This window comes from Schistocerca serialis, chromosome 1 (assembly GCF_023864345.2).
Source record: "Schistocerca serialis cubense isolate TAMUIC-IGC-003099 chromosome 1, iqSchSeri2.2, whole genome shotgun sequence".
Classification (NCBI taxonomy): domain Eukaryota; kingdom Metazoa; phylum Arthropoda; class Insecta; order Orthoptera; family Acrididae; genus Schistocerca; species Schistocerca serialis.
The window spans coordinates 426984829-427001489 of record NC_064638.1 but is presented as its reverse complement, the minus strand read 5'-3'; the positions used below and the strand labels follow the sequence as shown (position 1 = coordinate 427001489).

Here is a 16661-nt window from a genome sequence, read left to right as displayed (position 1 = left end):
GTGCCGCAGCATGCTATACCGGATTTGATCATGACCAGGCGCAGTATCATGAGCCACAGACAGCGCCGAATCCAGTTCCCACATTGTGAAGGGGCAGTTGTAGGGTTCAGAATTAGGAGACCGGAAGTCCAAGTGACCCCTCTCGACGGCAGTGCGGTAGCGGCAGAAATCTGGATCACAGTTAATAGTGGCGGTAGATTCCGCAAAATGCATGGCCAGTGTCTGGGCAATGTCTCTCGGCGCCGTGAGGAGACTTCCCTGATGCAGCAAGGCCGTGACGGGTAGCTGGCCGAGTTTCCCGGAAATCCTCCTGATGGCTTCCCATACTTTCGTAGAACTAGTGGAGCGGGAGATGGAGTTCAAGAACGATTGCCATGACCGTCGTTTGCTCTCTTTAATCACGCGTCGCGCTTTAGCCCTTGCCACCCGAAAGGTTGCAAGATTGTCAGCCGTGGGACGGCACTTGAAGCGGCGCAGAGCGGCACGGCGGGCTCGGATGGCTGAGCGGCACTCAGGGGTCCACCAAGGGACAGGACGCCTCTTGGGATGACCGGATGACCGGGGGATTGACAATTCAGCAGCATGGGAGATCACAGCTGTAACATGGTCTACCCATTCGTGGACGCTGTCACGGTGTTCCAAAACGGCCAGGTGGCTAAAAAGTGTCCAGTCAGCCCTGCAGAGGTGCCACCGGGGCGGTACCGGAAATGCCATAGCCTCATCCAGGAGGCGAATCCAAAGGGGGAAGTGGTCACTAGAATGGAGGTCAGCATCAACCTCCCATAGAGCAGAATCCGCTAGTGCTGGAGAGCAAAAGGAAAGGTCAATAGCTGACGACGACCCAGAAGCAGTACAGAAATGAGTGGGGGCACCAGAGTTGAGGATGCACAGTTCTTCAGACACCATGAGGCGTTCCAGAATGCGACCCCTGGGGCAAGTAGTCGACGAGCCCCATAAGACATTATAAGCATTGAAGTCCCCCAGAAGAAGAAAGGGGCGGGGAAGTTGGCCAATAAGGTCTGAGAGAGCCTCAGAGTCTATCGCATCCTGAGGAGGTAAGTAAAGTGAACAGACTGTGAGCCTCCGACCCACAAGAAGGTCAACTGCAACTGCTTGCAAGTCTGTAACGAGAGGGAGCTCAGATGAGGGGTGCATGTCACGGACAAAAACCGCAACACCACCCTTTGCCCTTTCCCCCGTCAGATCATCTTTCCGATAGACGATATAGCCCCGGAAAGAAGGACCATCAGTGGCCCGAAAATGTGTCTCTTGGAGACATAAGCACAAAGGGAACTCACGTACAAGGAGTTGTAGTTCGGCCACATGCGTCCTGAACCCATTCAGGTTCCACTGTAAGATGGAAGCCAGTGATCAGGGTGGCTGAACTTTCACCCGGCCTCTGTGTTTTGGAGGAGAGCCCGTACTGGCCGGAGATTTATTCCTGGGGCGAGAAGAGCGCCCCCGGTCGACATCAATGTCCATCAGCTCCGATGACGACCCACGGGAGATGTCAGACAGTACGATGGCCTCGTCATCGGACCGACCCTGATCAGTCTCCGCAGGTGGCAAAGTCTTCACCTTCGGCGTCTTGGTCTTAGGGGGCTTAGAATGCAGAGCCTTGTCAACAGGTGGAGCTTTACTCGCCTGGGCAGAAGGCGCCATAGGGGAAGAGGCAGGAAGTACCCCAATGTCAGCAACCACGGCCTTGTCCGACGTTGCGGGGAGAGCTGCAGGTTGCAAAACAACCGCAGCAGCACAAGTGCACTGGCAAACGCAGGTATTAGTGCTAACACTAGCAACCTCCGTTTGCGTAGCAACAGTGGCCATTTGTACCGGTTTTTTCAGAACGGAAGCGAAAGATGTAGTAAACACAGGAGGTTGCATGGCCTTAAAGAGCTTCTTGGCCTCACCATAGGGTATGCGCTTAGATGTTTTAATCTCCTGTATCTTCCGTTCGTCGAGATAGATGGGGCAGACCCGGCTCCAGACAGGGTGACTCCCAGAGCAATTCACGCACTTCACAGGCGACGAACAATCAGCTCCTTCATGGGCAGGCTGACCACATTTACCGCAAGTGGCTATCCCATTGCACCCCAATGTAGTATGCCCAAAGCGCTGACATTTAAAGCAGCGCATTGGGTTGGGGAAATATGGCCGTACTGGCAAACGTAAGAACCCCGCTTTAACATGCTCTGGAAGTCGCGGGCAACTGAACGTGAGAATAAACGAGTCGGATTTTACTAGGTCCCCATCGACTCGCCTCATAATATTCTGCACATCAACAATACCTTCGGCAGCCCACTCAGATTTCAACTCGTCTGTGGAGATATCCGCCAAGTCCCTACATGTCACAACACCCTTACTATAGTTGAGTGTGGAGTGGAGCTCGGTTTCGATAGCGTACTCTCCGAGACAGGGTGCTTTCCGAAGAGAAGCGACTTGACGGGAACTAGAAGTCTCAACTAAGAGAGTACCATTGCGCAGTCGCTTAACAGATTTCAGTGTACCTGCAATTCCTTCAAGACCCTTGTGGATGTAAAAGGGAGAAACCCTCTCAAAGCTACCCTCCTTTCGTTTAATAATCAAAAACACATTCTGATTATCAGCATGTGCTCTGTTACAACAGTCTGATAAATCTCTAGCAACACCAGGAGCTGGAGGACTCGAAGCACGAAGTCGCTTTTTCGAAGGGGTGTGTTTGCCTACCAGCGGCCCACCCAATCCACTGGTAGGGGGAAATGTAGAAGTCGAAGGGTCCATTGCGGTCTCACGAGCAGCTAGGGAACTAAAGGTCCGCTCAGACAGAGCCCCGCGTGCCTGAGTAAGCCGTATACAACTGGGGTGTGGCAGGTGCCCCAGAGGTTGCCCGCTTGCGACTGTTCCACCTCAACAGCCATGCATCTCATAGGCGCGGAGCACACCGGAAGATTGAGGGGTTTTTTATAGAGGTTTGTTCCATCCTCGCGATCCGGACGGCCAAGCCAAGATCCCCATTCCCTGAGACACACAACATTCCACCGCCGCGCCGCACGGTGGTCGCTGAAGTATACTCAGAGCTTACGGTGACGGGGGACAGGTGGCGCTTACCAGTCCCCAGCTCAGGAACCCCGGGGTCGCCAAGCCCGTACCCAGCAAATGAATGCTGAGCCCCTGGGGGGACGCCGCTAGCTGCCAGGCCAGTGGAGAAGATGTGAGGCCGCCCCACAGCAGCGCCAGGCCGGCGCGAGCTACACTGGCGCGAGCTACACCTAGCCGAGTGCTTACATCGTCCACCGCCTACTGCATATGTGTGTGTGCGTGTGTACCACGTATTCTGCGTGCGTGCGGCGGCGACGACGACGACGACGTTCGCGAGGAGCTAAGGTTATAACTCCAAAAAATATTATTAAAATTATCTGCGATAGGACCATAAGAGACGCTAACGAGGCATCCGAAGGCACTGTCCTGTGCCACCATAAATTACCAGCCTAGCGTAATGCGGCTGCAAGTGCGGTTTGGCTAACACCAAAAAAAAAAAATTTCTTAAGATAATTTTAAATTAATTAAAAGAAATCGTGGTGTGTAAGCAACTAACTACTGGGCACATCAACAACTACGACAAGTTTTGCTACCAGCGGAATATCTGATCACTGCAGAATGTTAACCCATTTCAGGCTGTGTTTTAATTAATTTTAGGTGGGCCGATCCCGACGGTACTGCAATGCCGGGCCAACCCGCGACAAAGGTGGAGCAAGCCCCTAGCACTCCGTCATAAGCCAAAAATGAGTTTAATATTCTGATCGTGCAATGCAGGACGTATCAGATATTAAGCTGATAAGAACAGATACTACACTTTTTTTCCCTCCTACCTCCCCTATAGCCCTACCTTTTCCTCTCCAAAAATGCCGCCATCCTCTAGTGTCGACGCAGCACGTAAAGCAGGGTGTTGTTAGCAGCAAGACTTATTGCCATAAACCGAAAATAAAAGCGGAGGCATACTCTGCTATGCCTCAGGGGGCGACGACACACTCCTCAGAAACACACTTCCCTCTGCAGGTGTGAGGCAAGTGATGATGTTAAAAACTAAATAGAAAGAAATAAATAAAGACAGAGATGAAGGCAAAAAAAAAAAAAACAGCGACGGTAGCACACTCAAACGAAACTGGCGAGATAATCCCATAGCCCATAGAATTAACGAAGTAATAATCCCCTAAGATAGATTATGTGTTTTCCAATTTTCCAATAATTTTTCATACAACGTTCACACAATTTCCATGTTACCAATTTCCATATTATCAGTATCATAGAGCAGTCTACTCTAGTGATGCCCAGAAGGCCAATATCAAACCTGGGGTATGGTTAAGTCAAGAGTAGTTTGAAAGTCCGAGTGACAAAGATTCAGGGGTACACTCAGGCAATTCTTATACGAGGTGCCTTACTCAGCCTGGACCACCTTTTGATAACCATGAACCATTGCAACTTTAAGAAATCTTGCAAAAGTAATGGTATATTTCCGGTCACATTTCGCCAGGCGATGCTGGCTCCAAAGGTAGTCCATGAAAGAGACAGCATCGGTGAGGCAAAGGTCATAGATCGTGAAAATGGTGTGGCCCAAGAGCCACACCACTGCGTTATGTCGTTTTCGGGGGTTGGTCTGAATATCAGGCGTAAGGAACCAGTCGATTGGCACATAGTCCAGTGTAGTCCCACCGATCAGCGCTAATAGCACACGTGCAAGGTCCCACACTTCTGTGACGTGAGGGCATAAGAGACGATGCTCTCTGGTCTCTACGTCACCACATCGGCCGCAAGCAGCCGAGGGCCATAGGCGGATGGCCGCCAAGCCATCATTAGTGGGTATTAAATTGTTTACAACGCGATACCATAGCGCTGAAACTTCTGTGGGGAGGGCTGGGTGGTTGATATTAGCCCAAGCTTGGTGCCAGATGACCGATGGTCGTCTGTCCTCCAATTTATGTGGTGTGGGCTGGCTCTCGAAGCGCCTAGTAAAGGCGCTTTGATGTGCGTGCCTTGTCAGTGGCCACTGTTAGGACGTAACTTTGATTGAGGTAATAGACCTTGACTGCCGTCATCCGGAATGTAATATGTGTCAAACATACTGGTTCACGCGCCGATTGTGGGCGATAACGGTCGAAAAGCACCGCTGTTGTCCCACCTGGGTCAATCTCACGCAAAGTGGCGATACGGTGAATCAGGATTGCCGCACATTTGCGGGGAAAGTCAATGAGTCCAAGGCCACCATCGACCTTTGGCAGTGTACAAGTCTGTGCATCAACTTTGAATAGTGCATGCCGCCACAACAGGCAATATACTGTTTGTGAGATGGCTCTGCTGGTTTGTTTCGGTAGCGTAAGGAGTTGTGCTACATACCATGCCCGTTATAGGATGTAAGTATTAATCAGTTGGATTCAATGATGGAGGTCGAGTCGTCGATCAGTGTGACTCACGCAAAGTCCTCTGATGCGCGTGAGAATCCGCCTGCACGTGAGTGTTAAGATGCGCTGCGGACAGGCAGTCACCTCAAGACCCAAGATACGTTGTTCCCCTACAATCCGGAACCATGGGCGCTCGATGGTCAATGATCGTGGTCCTAGTGGGATTAGCACCATTTTGTTGACTTTTAACATGGCACCGGATGCTCGTTCATAAACGTGGAGGACTCGGCGAACTGAATCGATGTCCCTGGCGTTTGCTACAAACACACCTACACCATCCGCGTATGCCGCACTGCGGAAGGTGACGCCTGGGAAAGGAACACCATCGACCATTCGTCCGATGTCACGCAGCACGGGGTCCAAAGCGATAAAATACACTGACAAGGGACACCCTTGTCGAACTGATCGTCTGATGGGAATTGGTCGTGATCTGCAGCCGTTCACAATGATTGTGGAATTTGCTCCATCCAAGAAGTGCCGGATGACTCTTATGAAGTGCTCCCCGAAACCCATCCGCGACATAATGGCCAGCAGGTAAGGATGGGAGACCCTATCGAAGGCACCGGCGAAATCTAGGGATCAATTGCAGCCGGGGTTCGAGCGTCGGCGGTGGGTGAGTAAGACAGCATCACGGTATATAGAAGCAGCGGTGAAGGTGGTTCGATTCGAAACGCCACATGATTGAGTGGGACAAAGTACCTTATTCATTACCTGTTTAAGACGTGAAGCCACACTTCGTGCCACCAACTTATAAACAGTGTTAAGAACGGTGATGGGACGTACGTCTCTAGCCCGACAGTCGACTGTGACCTTTGGATTAAGGGCAATACGTACAGCTAGAAAATCGGCGGGTAGCTCGCAACCAGCAAAAATCTCCTCGCACATTTTGCAGGAGCGGTCTCCTAACAGGCGGAAAATCTGGCACTTCAATTAGTGCTGGAATGGCACAATCGAAGGGCGGTATCCTTGCGGAGTACCGCCAGAGATGAAAAACCGCAGTGTCAGGGCCTAAATGCTTGCAGCATGTACGCTCCACATGTGGGAGTCACACATGGTGGTGCGGGCCGATATGGCAACAGGCGACCGTCGAAAACATCGCAAAGGCAAGTGCCGCAGGGAACGACAAAATGCGAGAGCACTCGTCAACAGCCCAGTACCACCCTCCATGTCGAGGAGTAAACTGCGACTCCCATTTGGACGCCGCTAGCTGCCAGGCCAGTGGAGAAGCCGTGAGGCCGCCCCACAGCAGCGCCAGGCCGGCGCGAGCTATACTGGCGCGAGCTACACCTAGCCGAGTGCTTACATCGTTCACCGCCTACTGCATATGTGTGTGTGTGTGCGTGTGTACCACGTATTCTGCGTGCGTGCGACGACGACGACGACGACGACGACGACGACGACGTTCGCGAGGAGCTAAGGTTATAACTCCAAAAAATATTATTAAAATTATCTGCGATAGGACCATAAGAGACGCTAACGAGGCATCCGAAGGCACTGTCCTGTGCCACCATAAATTACCAGCCTAGCGTAATGCGGCTGCAAGTGCGGTCTGGCTAACACCAAAAAAAAAAAAAAAAAAAAAATTTCTTAAGATAATTTTAAATTAATTAAAAGAAATCGTGGTGTGTAAGCAACTAACTACTGGGCACATCAACAACTACGACATGTTTTGCTACCAGCGGAATATCTGATCACTGCAGAATGTTAACCCATTTCAGGCTGTGTTTTAATTAATTTTAGGTGGGCCGATCCCGACGGTACTGCAATGCCGGGCCAACCCGCGACAGAGGTGCAGCAAGCCCCTAGCACTCCGTCATAAGCCAAAAATGAGTTTAATATTCTGGTCGTGCAATGCAGGACGTATCAGAAATTAAGCTGATAAGAACAGATACTACACTTTTTTTCCCTCCTACCTCCCCTATAGCCCTACCTTTTCCTCTCCAAAAATGCCGCCATCCTCTAGTGTCGACACAGCACGTAAAGCAGGGTGTTGTTAGCAGCAAGACTTATTGCCATAAACCGAAAATAAAAGCGGAGGCATACTCTGCTATGCCTCAGGGGGCGACGACACACTCCTCAGAAACACACTTCCCTCTGCAGGTGTGAGGCAAGTGATGATGTTAAAAACTAAATAGAAAGAAATAAATAAAGACAGAGATGAAGGCAAAAAAAAAAAAAAAACAGCGACGGTAGCACACTCAAACGAAACTGGCGAGATAATCCCATAGCCCATAGAATTAACGAAGTAATAATCCCCTAAGATAGATTATGTGTTTTCCAATTTTCCAATAATTTTTCATACAACGTTCACACAATTTCCATGTTACCAATTTCCATATTATCAGTATCATAGAGCAGTCTACTCTAGTGATGCCCAGAAGGCCAATATCAAACCTGGGGTATGGTTAAGTCAAGAGTAGTTTGAAAGTCCGAGTGACAAAGATCCAGGGGTACACTCGGGCAATTCTTATACGAGGTGCCTTACTCAGCCTGGACCACCTTTTGATAACCATGAACCATTGCAACTTTAAGAAATCTTGCAAAAGTAATGGTATATTTCCGGTCACATTCCGCCAGGCGATGCTGGCTCCAAAGGTAGTCCATGAAAGAGACAGCATCGGTGAGGCAAAGGTCATAGATCGTGAAAATGGTGTGGCCCAAGAGCCACACCACTGCGTTATGTCGTTTTCGGGGGTTGGTCTGAATATCAGGCGTAAGGAACCAGTCGATTGGCACATAGTCCAGTGTAGTCCCACCGATCAGCGCTAATAGCACACGTGCAAGGTCCCACACTTCTGTGACGTGAGGGCATAAGAGACGATGCTCTCTGGTGTCTATGTCACCACATCGGCCGCAAGCAGCCGAGGGCCATAGGCGGATGGCCGCCAAGCCATCATTAGTGGGTATTAAATTGTTACAACGCGATACCATAGCGCTGAAACTTCTGTGGGGAGGGCTGGGTGGTTGATATTAGCCCAAGCTTGGTGCCAGATGACCGATGGTCGTCTGTCCTCCAATTTATGTGGTGTGGGCTGGTTCTCGAAGCGCCTAGTAAAGGCGCTTTGATGTGCGTGCCTTGTCGGTGGCCACTGTTAGGACGTAACTTTGATTGAGGTAATAGACCTTGACTGCCGTCATCCGGAATGTAATATGTGTCAAACATACTGGTTCACGCGCCGATTGTGGGCGATAACGGTCGAAAAGCACCGCTGTTGTCCCACCTGGGTCAATCTCACGCAAAGTGGCGATACGGTGAATCAGGATTGCCGCACATTTGCGGGGAAAGTCAATGAGTCCAAGGCCACCATCGACCTTTGGCAGTGTACAAGTCTGTGCATCAACTTTGAATAGTGCATGCCGCCACAACAGGCAATATACTGTTTGTGAGATGGCTCTGCTGGTTTGTTTCGGTAGCGTAAGGAGTTGTGCTACATACCATGCCCGTTATAGGATGTAAGTATTAATCAGTTGGATTCAATGATGGAGGTCGAGTCGTCGATCAGTGTGACTCACGCAAAGTCCTCTGATGCGCGTGAGAATCCGCCTGCACGTGAGTGTTAAGATGCGCTGCGGACAGGCAGTCACCTCAAGACCCAAGATACGTTGTTCCCCTACAATCCTGAACCATGGGCGCTCAATGGTCAATGATCGTGGTCCTAGTGGGATTAGCACCATTTTGTTGACTTTTAACATGGCACCGGATGCTCGTTCATAAACGTGGAGGACTCGGCGAACTGAATCGATGTCCCTGGCGTTTGCTACAAACACACCTACACCATCCGCGTATGCCGCACTGCGGAAGGTGACGCCTGGGAAAGGAACACCATCGACCATTCGTCCGATTTCACGCAGCACGGGGTCCAAAGCGATAAAATACACTGACAAGGGACACCCTTGTCGAACTGATCGTCTGATGGGAATTGGTCGTGATCTGCAGCCGTTCACAATGATTGTGGAATTTGCTCCATCCAAGAAGTGCCGGATGACTCTTATGAAGTGCTCCCCGAAACCCATCCGCGACATAACGGCCAGCAGGTAAGGATGGGAGACCCTATCGAAGGCACCGGCGAAATCTAGGGATCAATTGCAGCCGGGGTTCGAGCGTCGGCGGTGGGTGAGTAAGACAGCATCACGGTATATAGAAGCAGCGGTGAAGGTGGTTCGATTCGAAACGCCACATGATTGAGTGGGACAAAGTACCTTATTCATTACCTGTTTAAGACGTGAAGCCACACTTCGTGCCACCAACTTATAAACAGTGTTAAGAACGGTGATGGGACGTACGTCTCTAGCCCGACAGTCGACTGTGACCTTTGGCTTAAGGGCAATACGTACAGCTAGAAAATCGGCGGGTAGCTCGCAACCAGCAAAAATCTCCTCGCACATTTTGCAGGAGCGGTCTCCTAACAGGCCGGAAAATCTAGCACTTCAATTAGTGCTGGAATGGCACAATCGAAGGGCGGTATCCTTGCGGAGTACCGCCAGAGATGAAAAACCGCAGTGTCAGGGCCTAAATGCTTGCAGCATGTACGCTCCACATGTGGGAGTCACACATGGTGGTGCGGGCCGATATGGCAACAGGCGACCGTCGAAAACATCGCAAAGGCAAGTGCCGCAGGGAACGACAAAATGCGAGAGCACTCGTCAACAGCCCAGTACCACCCTCCATGTCGAGGAGTAAACTGCGACTCCCATTTGGACGCCGCTAGCTGCCAGGCCAGTGGAGAAGCCGTGAGGCCGCCCCACAGCAGCGCCAGGCCGGCGCGAGCTATACTGGCGCGAGCTACACCTAGCCGAGTGCTTACATCGTCCACCGCCTACTGCATATGTGTGTGTGCGTGTGTACCACGTATTCTGCGTGCGTGCGGCGGCGACGACGACGACGACGACGACGACGACGACGACGACGACGACGACGACGTTCGCGAGGAGCTAAGGTTATAACTCCAAAAAATATTATTAAAATTATCTGCGATAGGACCATAAGAGACGCTAACGAGGCATCCGAAGGCACTGTCCTGTGCCACCATAAATTACCAGCCTAGCGTAATGCGGCTGCAAGTGCGGTCTGGCTAACACAAAAAAAAAAAAAAATTCTTAAGATAATTTTAAATTAATTAAAAGAAATCGTGGTGTGTAAGCAACTAACTACTGGGCACATCAACAACTACGACTAGTTTTGCTACCAGCGGAATATCTGATCACTGCAGAATGTTAACCCATTTTAGGCTGTGTTTTAATTAATTTTAGGTGGGCCGATCCCGACGGTACTGCAATGCCGGGCCAACCCGCGACAGAGGTGGAGCAAGCCCCTAGCACTCCGTCATAAGCCAAAAATGAGTTTAATATTCTGGTCGTGCAATGCAGGATGTATCAGATATTAAGCTGATAAGAACAGATACTATACTTTTTTTCCCTCCTACCTCCCCTATAGCCCTACCTTTTCCTCTCCAAAAATGCCGCCATCCTCTAGTGTCGACGCAGCACGTAAAGCAGGGTGTTGTTAGCAGCAAGACTTATTGCCATAAACCGAAAATAAAAGCGGAGGCATACTCTGCTATGCCTCAGGGGGCGACGACACACTCCTCAGAAACACACTTCCCTCTGCAGGTGTGAGGCAAGTGATGATGTTAAAAACTAAATAGAAAGAAATAAATAAAGACAGAAATGAAGGCAAAAAAAAAAAACAGCGATGGTAGCACACTCAAACGAAACTGGCGAGATAATCCCATAGCCCATAGAATTAACGAAGTAATAATCCCCTAAGATAGATTATGTGTTTTCCAATTTTCCAATAATTTTTCATACAACGTTCACACAATTTCCATGTTACCAATTTCCATATTATCAGTATCACAGAGCAGTCTACTCTAGTGATGCCCAGAAGGCCAATATCAAACCTGGGGTATGGTTAAGTCAAGAGTAGTTTGAAAGTCCGAGTGACAAAGATCCAGGGGTACACTCGGGCAATTCTTATACGAGGTGCCTTACTCAGCCTGGACCACCTTTTGATAACCATGAACCATTGCAACTTTAAGAAATCTTGCAAAAGTAATGGTATATTTCCGGTCACATTCCGCCAGGCGATGCTGGCTCCAAAGGTAGTCCATGAAAGAGACAGCATCGGTGAGGCAAAGGTCATAGATCGTGAAAATGGTGTGGCCCAAGAGCCACACCACTGCGTTATGTCGTTTTCGGGGGTTGGTCTGAATATCAGGCGTAAGGAACCAGTCGATTGGCACATAGTCCAGTGTAGTCCCACCGATCAGCGCTAATAGCACACGTGCAAGGTCCCACACTTCTGTGACGTGAGGGCATAAGAGACGATGCTCTCTGGTGTCTACGTCACCACAGCGGCCGCAAGCAGCCGAGGGCCATAGGCGGATGGCCGCCAAGCGATGATTAGTGGGTATTAAATTGTTTACAATGCGATACCATAGCGCTGAAACTTCTGTGGGGAGGGCTGGGTGGTTGATATTAGCCCAAGCTTGGTGCCAGATGACCGATGGTCGTCTGTCCTCCAATTTATGTGGTGTGGGCTGGCTCTCGAAGCGCCTAGTAAAGGCGCTTTGATGTGCGTGCCTTGTCGGTGGCCACTGTTAGGACGTAACTTTGATTGAGGTAATAGACCTTGACTGCCGTCATCCGGAATGTAATATGTGTCAAACATACTGGTTCACGCGCCGATTGTGGGCGATAACGGTCGAAAAGCACCGCTGTTGTCCCACCTGGCTCAATCTCACGCAAAGTGGCGATACGGTGAATCAGGATTGCCGCACATTTGCGGGGAAAGTCAATGAGTCCAAGGCCACCATCGACCTTTGGCAGTGTACAAGTCTGTGCATCAACTTTGAATAGTGCATGCCGCCACAACAGGCAATATACTGTTTGTGAGATGGCTCTGCTGGTTTGTTTCGGTAGCGTAAGGAGTTGTGCTACATACCATGCCCGTTATAGGATGTAAGTATTAATCAGTTGGATTCAATGATGGAGGTCGAGTCGTCGATCAGTGTGACTCACGCAAAGTCCTCTGATGCGCGTGAGAATCCGCCTGCACGTGAGTGTTAAGATGCGCTGCGGACAGGCAGTCACCTCAAGACCCAAGATACGTTGTTCCCCTACAATCCGGAACCATGGGCGCTCGATGGTCAATGATCGTGGTCCTAGTGGGATTAGCACCATTTTGTTGACTTTTAACATGGCACCGGATGCTCGTTCATAAACGTGGAGGACTCGGCGAACTGAATCGATGTCCCTGGCGTTTGCTACAAACACACCTACACCATCTGCGTATGCCGCACTACGGAAGGTGACGCCTGGGAAAGGAACACCATCGACCATTCGTCCGATGTCACGCAGCACGGGGTCCAAAGCGATAAAATACACTGACAAGGGACACCCTTGTCGAACTGATCGTCTGGTGGGAATTGGTCGTGATCTGCAGCCGTTCACAATGATTGTGGAATTTGCTCCATCCAAGAAGTGCCGGATGACTCTTATGAAGTGCTCCCCGAAACCCATCCGCGACATAACGGCCAGCAGGTAAGGATGGGAGACCCTATCGAAGGCACCGGCGAAATCTAGGGATCAATTGCAGCCGGGGTTCGAGCGTCGGCGGTGGGTGAGTAAGACAGCATCACGGTATATAGAAGCAGCGGTGAAGGTGGTTCGATTCGAAACGCCACATGATTGAGTGGGACAAAGTACCTTATTCATTACCTGTTTAAGACGTGAAGCCACACTTCGTGCCACCAACTTATAAACAGTGTTAAGAACGGTGATGGGACGTACGTCTCTAGCCCGACAGTCGACTGTGACCTTTGGATTAAGGGCAATACGTACAGCTAGAAAATCGGCGGGTAGCTCGCAACCAGCAAAAATCTCCTCGCACATTTTGCAGTAGCGGTCTCCTAACAGGCCGGAAAATCTAGCACTTCAATTAGTGCTGGAATGGCACAATCGAAGGGCGGTATCCTTGCGGAGTACCGCCACAGATGAAAAACCGCAGTGTCAGGGCCTAAATGCTTGCAGCATGTACGCTCCACATGTGGGAGTCACACATGGTGGTGCGGGCCGATATGGCAACAGGCGACCGTCGAAAACATCGCAAAGGCAAGTGCCGGAGGGAACGACAAAATACGAGAGCACTCGTCAACAGCCCAGTACCACCCTCCATGTCGAGGAGTAAACTGCGACTCCCATTTGAACGCCGCTAGCTGCCAGGCCAGTGGAGAAGCCGTGAGGCCGCCCCACAGCAGCGCCAGGCCGGCGCGAGCTATACTGGCGCGAGCTACACCTAGCCGAGTGCTTACATCGTCCACCGCCTACTGCATATGTGTGTGTGCGTGTGTACCACGTATTCTGCATGCGTGCGGCGGCGACGACGACGACTGCGATAGGACCATAAGAGACGCTAACGAGGCATCCGAAGGCACTGTCCTGTGCCACCATAAATTACCAGCCTAGCGTAATATGGCTGCAAGTGCGGTCTGGCTAACACAAAAAAAAAAAAATTCTTAAGATAATTTTAAATTAATTAAAAGAAATCGTGGTGTGTAAGCAACTAACTACTGGGCACATCAACAACTACGACAAGTTTTCCTACCAGCGGAATATCTGATCACTGCAGAATGTTAACCCATTTTAGGCTGTGTTTAAATTAATTTTAGGTGGGCCGATCCCGACGGTACTGCAATGCCGGGCCAACCCGCGACAGAGGTGGAGCAAGCCCCTAGCACTCCGTCATAAGCCAAAAATGAGTTTAATATTCTGGTCGTGCAATGCAGGACGTATCAGATATTAAGCTGATAAGAGCAGATACTACACTTTTTTTCCCTCCTACCTCCCCTATAGCCCTACCTTTTCCTCTCCAAAAATGCCGCCATCCTCTAGTGTCGACGCAGCACGTAAAGCAGGGTGTTGTTAGCAGCAAGACTTATTGCCATAAACCGAAAATAAAAGCGGAGGCATACTCTGCTATGCCTCAGGGGGCGACGACACACTCCTCAGAAACACACTTCCCTCTGCAGGTGTGAGGCAAGTGATGATGTTAAAAACTAAATAGAAAGAAATAAATAAAGACAGAAATGAAGGCAAAAAAAAAAAAACAGCGACGGTAGCACACTCAAACAAAACTGGCGAGATAATCCCATAGCCCATAGAATTAACGAAGTAATAATCCCCTAAGATAGATTATGTGTTTTCCAATTTTCCAATAATTTTTCATACAACGTTCACACAATTTCCATGTTACCAATTTCCATATTATCAGTATCATAGAGCAGTCTACTCTAGTGATGCCCAGAAGGCCAATATCAAACCTGGGGTATGGTTAAGTCAAGAGTAGTTTGAAAGTCCGAGTGACAAAGATCCAGGGGTACACTCAGGCAATTCTTATACGAGGTGCCTTACTCAGCCTGGACCACCTTTTGATAACCATGAACCATTGCAACTTTAAGAAATCTTGCAAAAGTAATGGTATATTTCCGGTCACATTCCGCCAGGCGATGCTGGCTCCAAAGGTGGTCCATGAAAGAGACAGCATCGGTGAGGCAAAGGTCATAGATCGTGAAAATGGTGTGGCCCAAGAGCCACACCACTGCGTTATGTCGTTTTCGGGGGTTGGTCTGAATATCAGGCGTAAGGAACCAGTCGATTGGCACATAGTCCAGTGTAGTCCCACCGATCAGCGCTAATAGCACACGTGCAAGGTCCCACACTTCTGTGACGTGAGGGCATAAGAGACGATGCTCTCTGGTGTCTACGTCACCACATCGGCCGCAAGCAGCCGAGGGCCATAGGCGGATGGCCGCCAAGCGATGATTAGTGGGTATTAAATTGTTTACAACGCGATACCATAGCGCTGAAACTTCTGTGGGGAGGGCTGGGTGGTTGATATTAGCCCAAGCTTGGTGCCAGATGACCGATGGTCGTCTGTCCTCCAATTTATGTGGTGTGGGCTGGCTCTCGAAGCGCCTAGTAAAGGCGCTTTGATGTGCGTGCCTTGTCGGTGGCCACTGTTAGGACGTAACTTTGATTGAGGTAATAGACCTTGACTGCCGTCATCCGGAATGTAATATGTGTCAAACATACTGGTTCACGCGTCGATTGTGGGCGATAACGGTCGAAAAGCACCGCTGTTGTCCCACCTGGGTCAATCTCACGCAAAGTGGCGATACGGTGAATCAGGATTGCCGCACATTTGCGGGGAAAGTCAATGAGTCCAAGGCCACCATCGACCTTTGGCAGTGTACAAGTCTGTGCATCAACTTTGAATAGTGCATGCCGCCACAACAGGCAATATACTGTTTGTGAGATGGCTCTGCTGGTTTGTTTCGGTAGCGTAAGGAGTTGTGCTACATACCATGCCCGTTATAGGATGTAAGTATTAATCAGTTGGATTCAATGATGGAGGTCGAGTCGTCGATCAGTGTGCCTCACGCAAAGTCCTCTGATGCGCGTGAGAATCCGCCTGCACGTGAGTGTTAAGATGCGCTGCGGACAGGCAGTCACCTCAAGACCCAAGATACGTTGTTCCCCTACAATCCGGAACCATGGGCGCTCGATGGTCAATGATCGTGGTCCTAGTGGGATTAGCACCATTTTGTTGACTTTTAACATGGCACCGGATGCTCGTTCATAAACGTGGAGGACTCGGCGAACTGAATCGATGTCCCTGGCGTTTGCTACAAACACACCTACACCATCCGCATAAGCCGCACTGCGGAAGGTGACGCCTGGGAAAGGAACACCATCGACCATTCGTCCGATGTCACGCAGCACGGGGTCCAAAGCGATAAAATACACTGACAAGGGACACCCTTGTCGAACTGATCGTCTGATGGGAATTGGTCGTGATCTGCAGCCGTTCACAATGATTGTGGAATTTGCTCCATCCAAGAAGTGCCGGATGACTCTTATGAAGTGCTCCCCGAAACCCATCCGCGACATAACGGCCAGCAGGTAAGGATGGGAGACCCTATCGAAGGCACCGGCGAAATCTAGGGATCAATTGCAGCCGGGGTTCGAGCGTCGGCGGTGGGTGAGTAAGACAGCATCACGGTATATAGAAGCAGCGGTGAAGGTGGTTCGATTCGAAACGCCACATGATTGAGTGGGACAAAGTACCTTATTCATTACCTGTTTAAGACGTGAAGCCACACTTCGTGCCACCAACTTATAAACAGTGTTAAGAACGGTGATGGGACGTACGTCTCTAGCCCGACA

The 16661-nt window shown here is 50.2% G+C and overlaps 4 pseudogenes; all 4 read right to left on the bottom strand.

The window, feature by feature from the left end:
• Positions 1–3670: 3670 nt before the first annotated feature.
• Positions 3671–3883, bottom strand: LOC126421949 (U2 spliceosomal RNA; annotated as a pseudogene).
• A 3287-nt stretch (positions 3884–7170) lies between these two features.
• On the bottom strand, positions 7171–7383 carry LOC126422945 (U2 spliceosomal RNA; annotated as a pseudogene).
• Positions 7384–10680: 3297 nt separating this feature from the next.
• Positions 10681–10893, bottom strand: LOC126423022 (U2 spliceosomal RNA; annotated as a pseudogene).
• A 3206-nt stretch (positions 10894–14099) lies between these two features.
• On the bottom strand, positions 14100–14312 carry LOC126422469 (U2 spliceosomal RNA; annotated as a pseudogene).
• Between the last annotated feature and the right edge of the window lie 2349 nt (positions 14313–16661).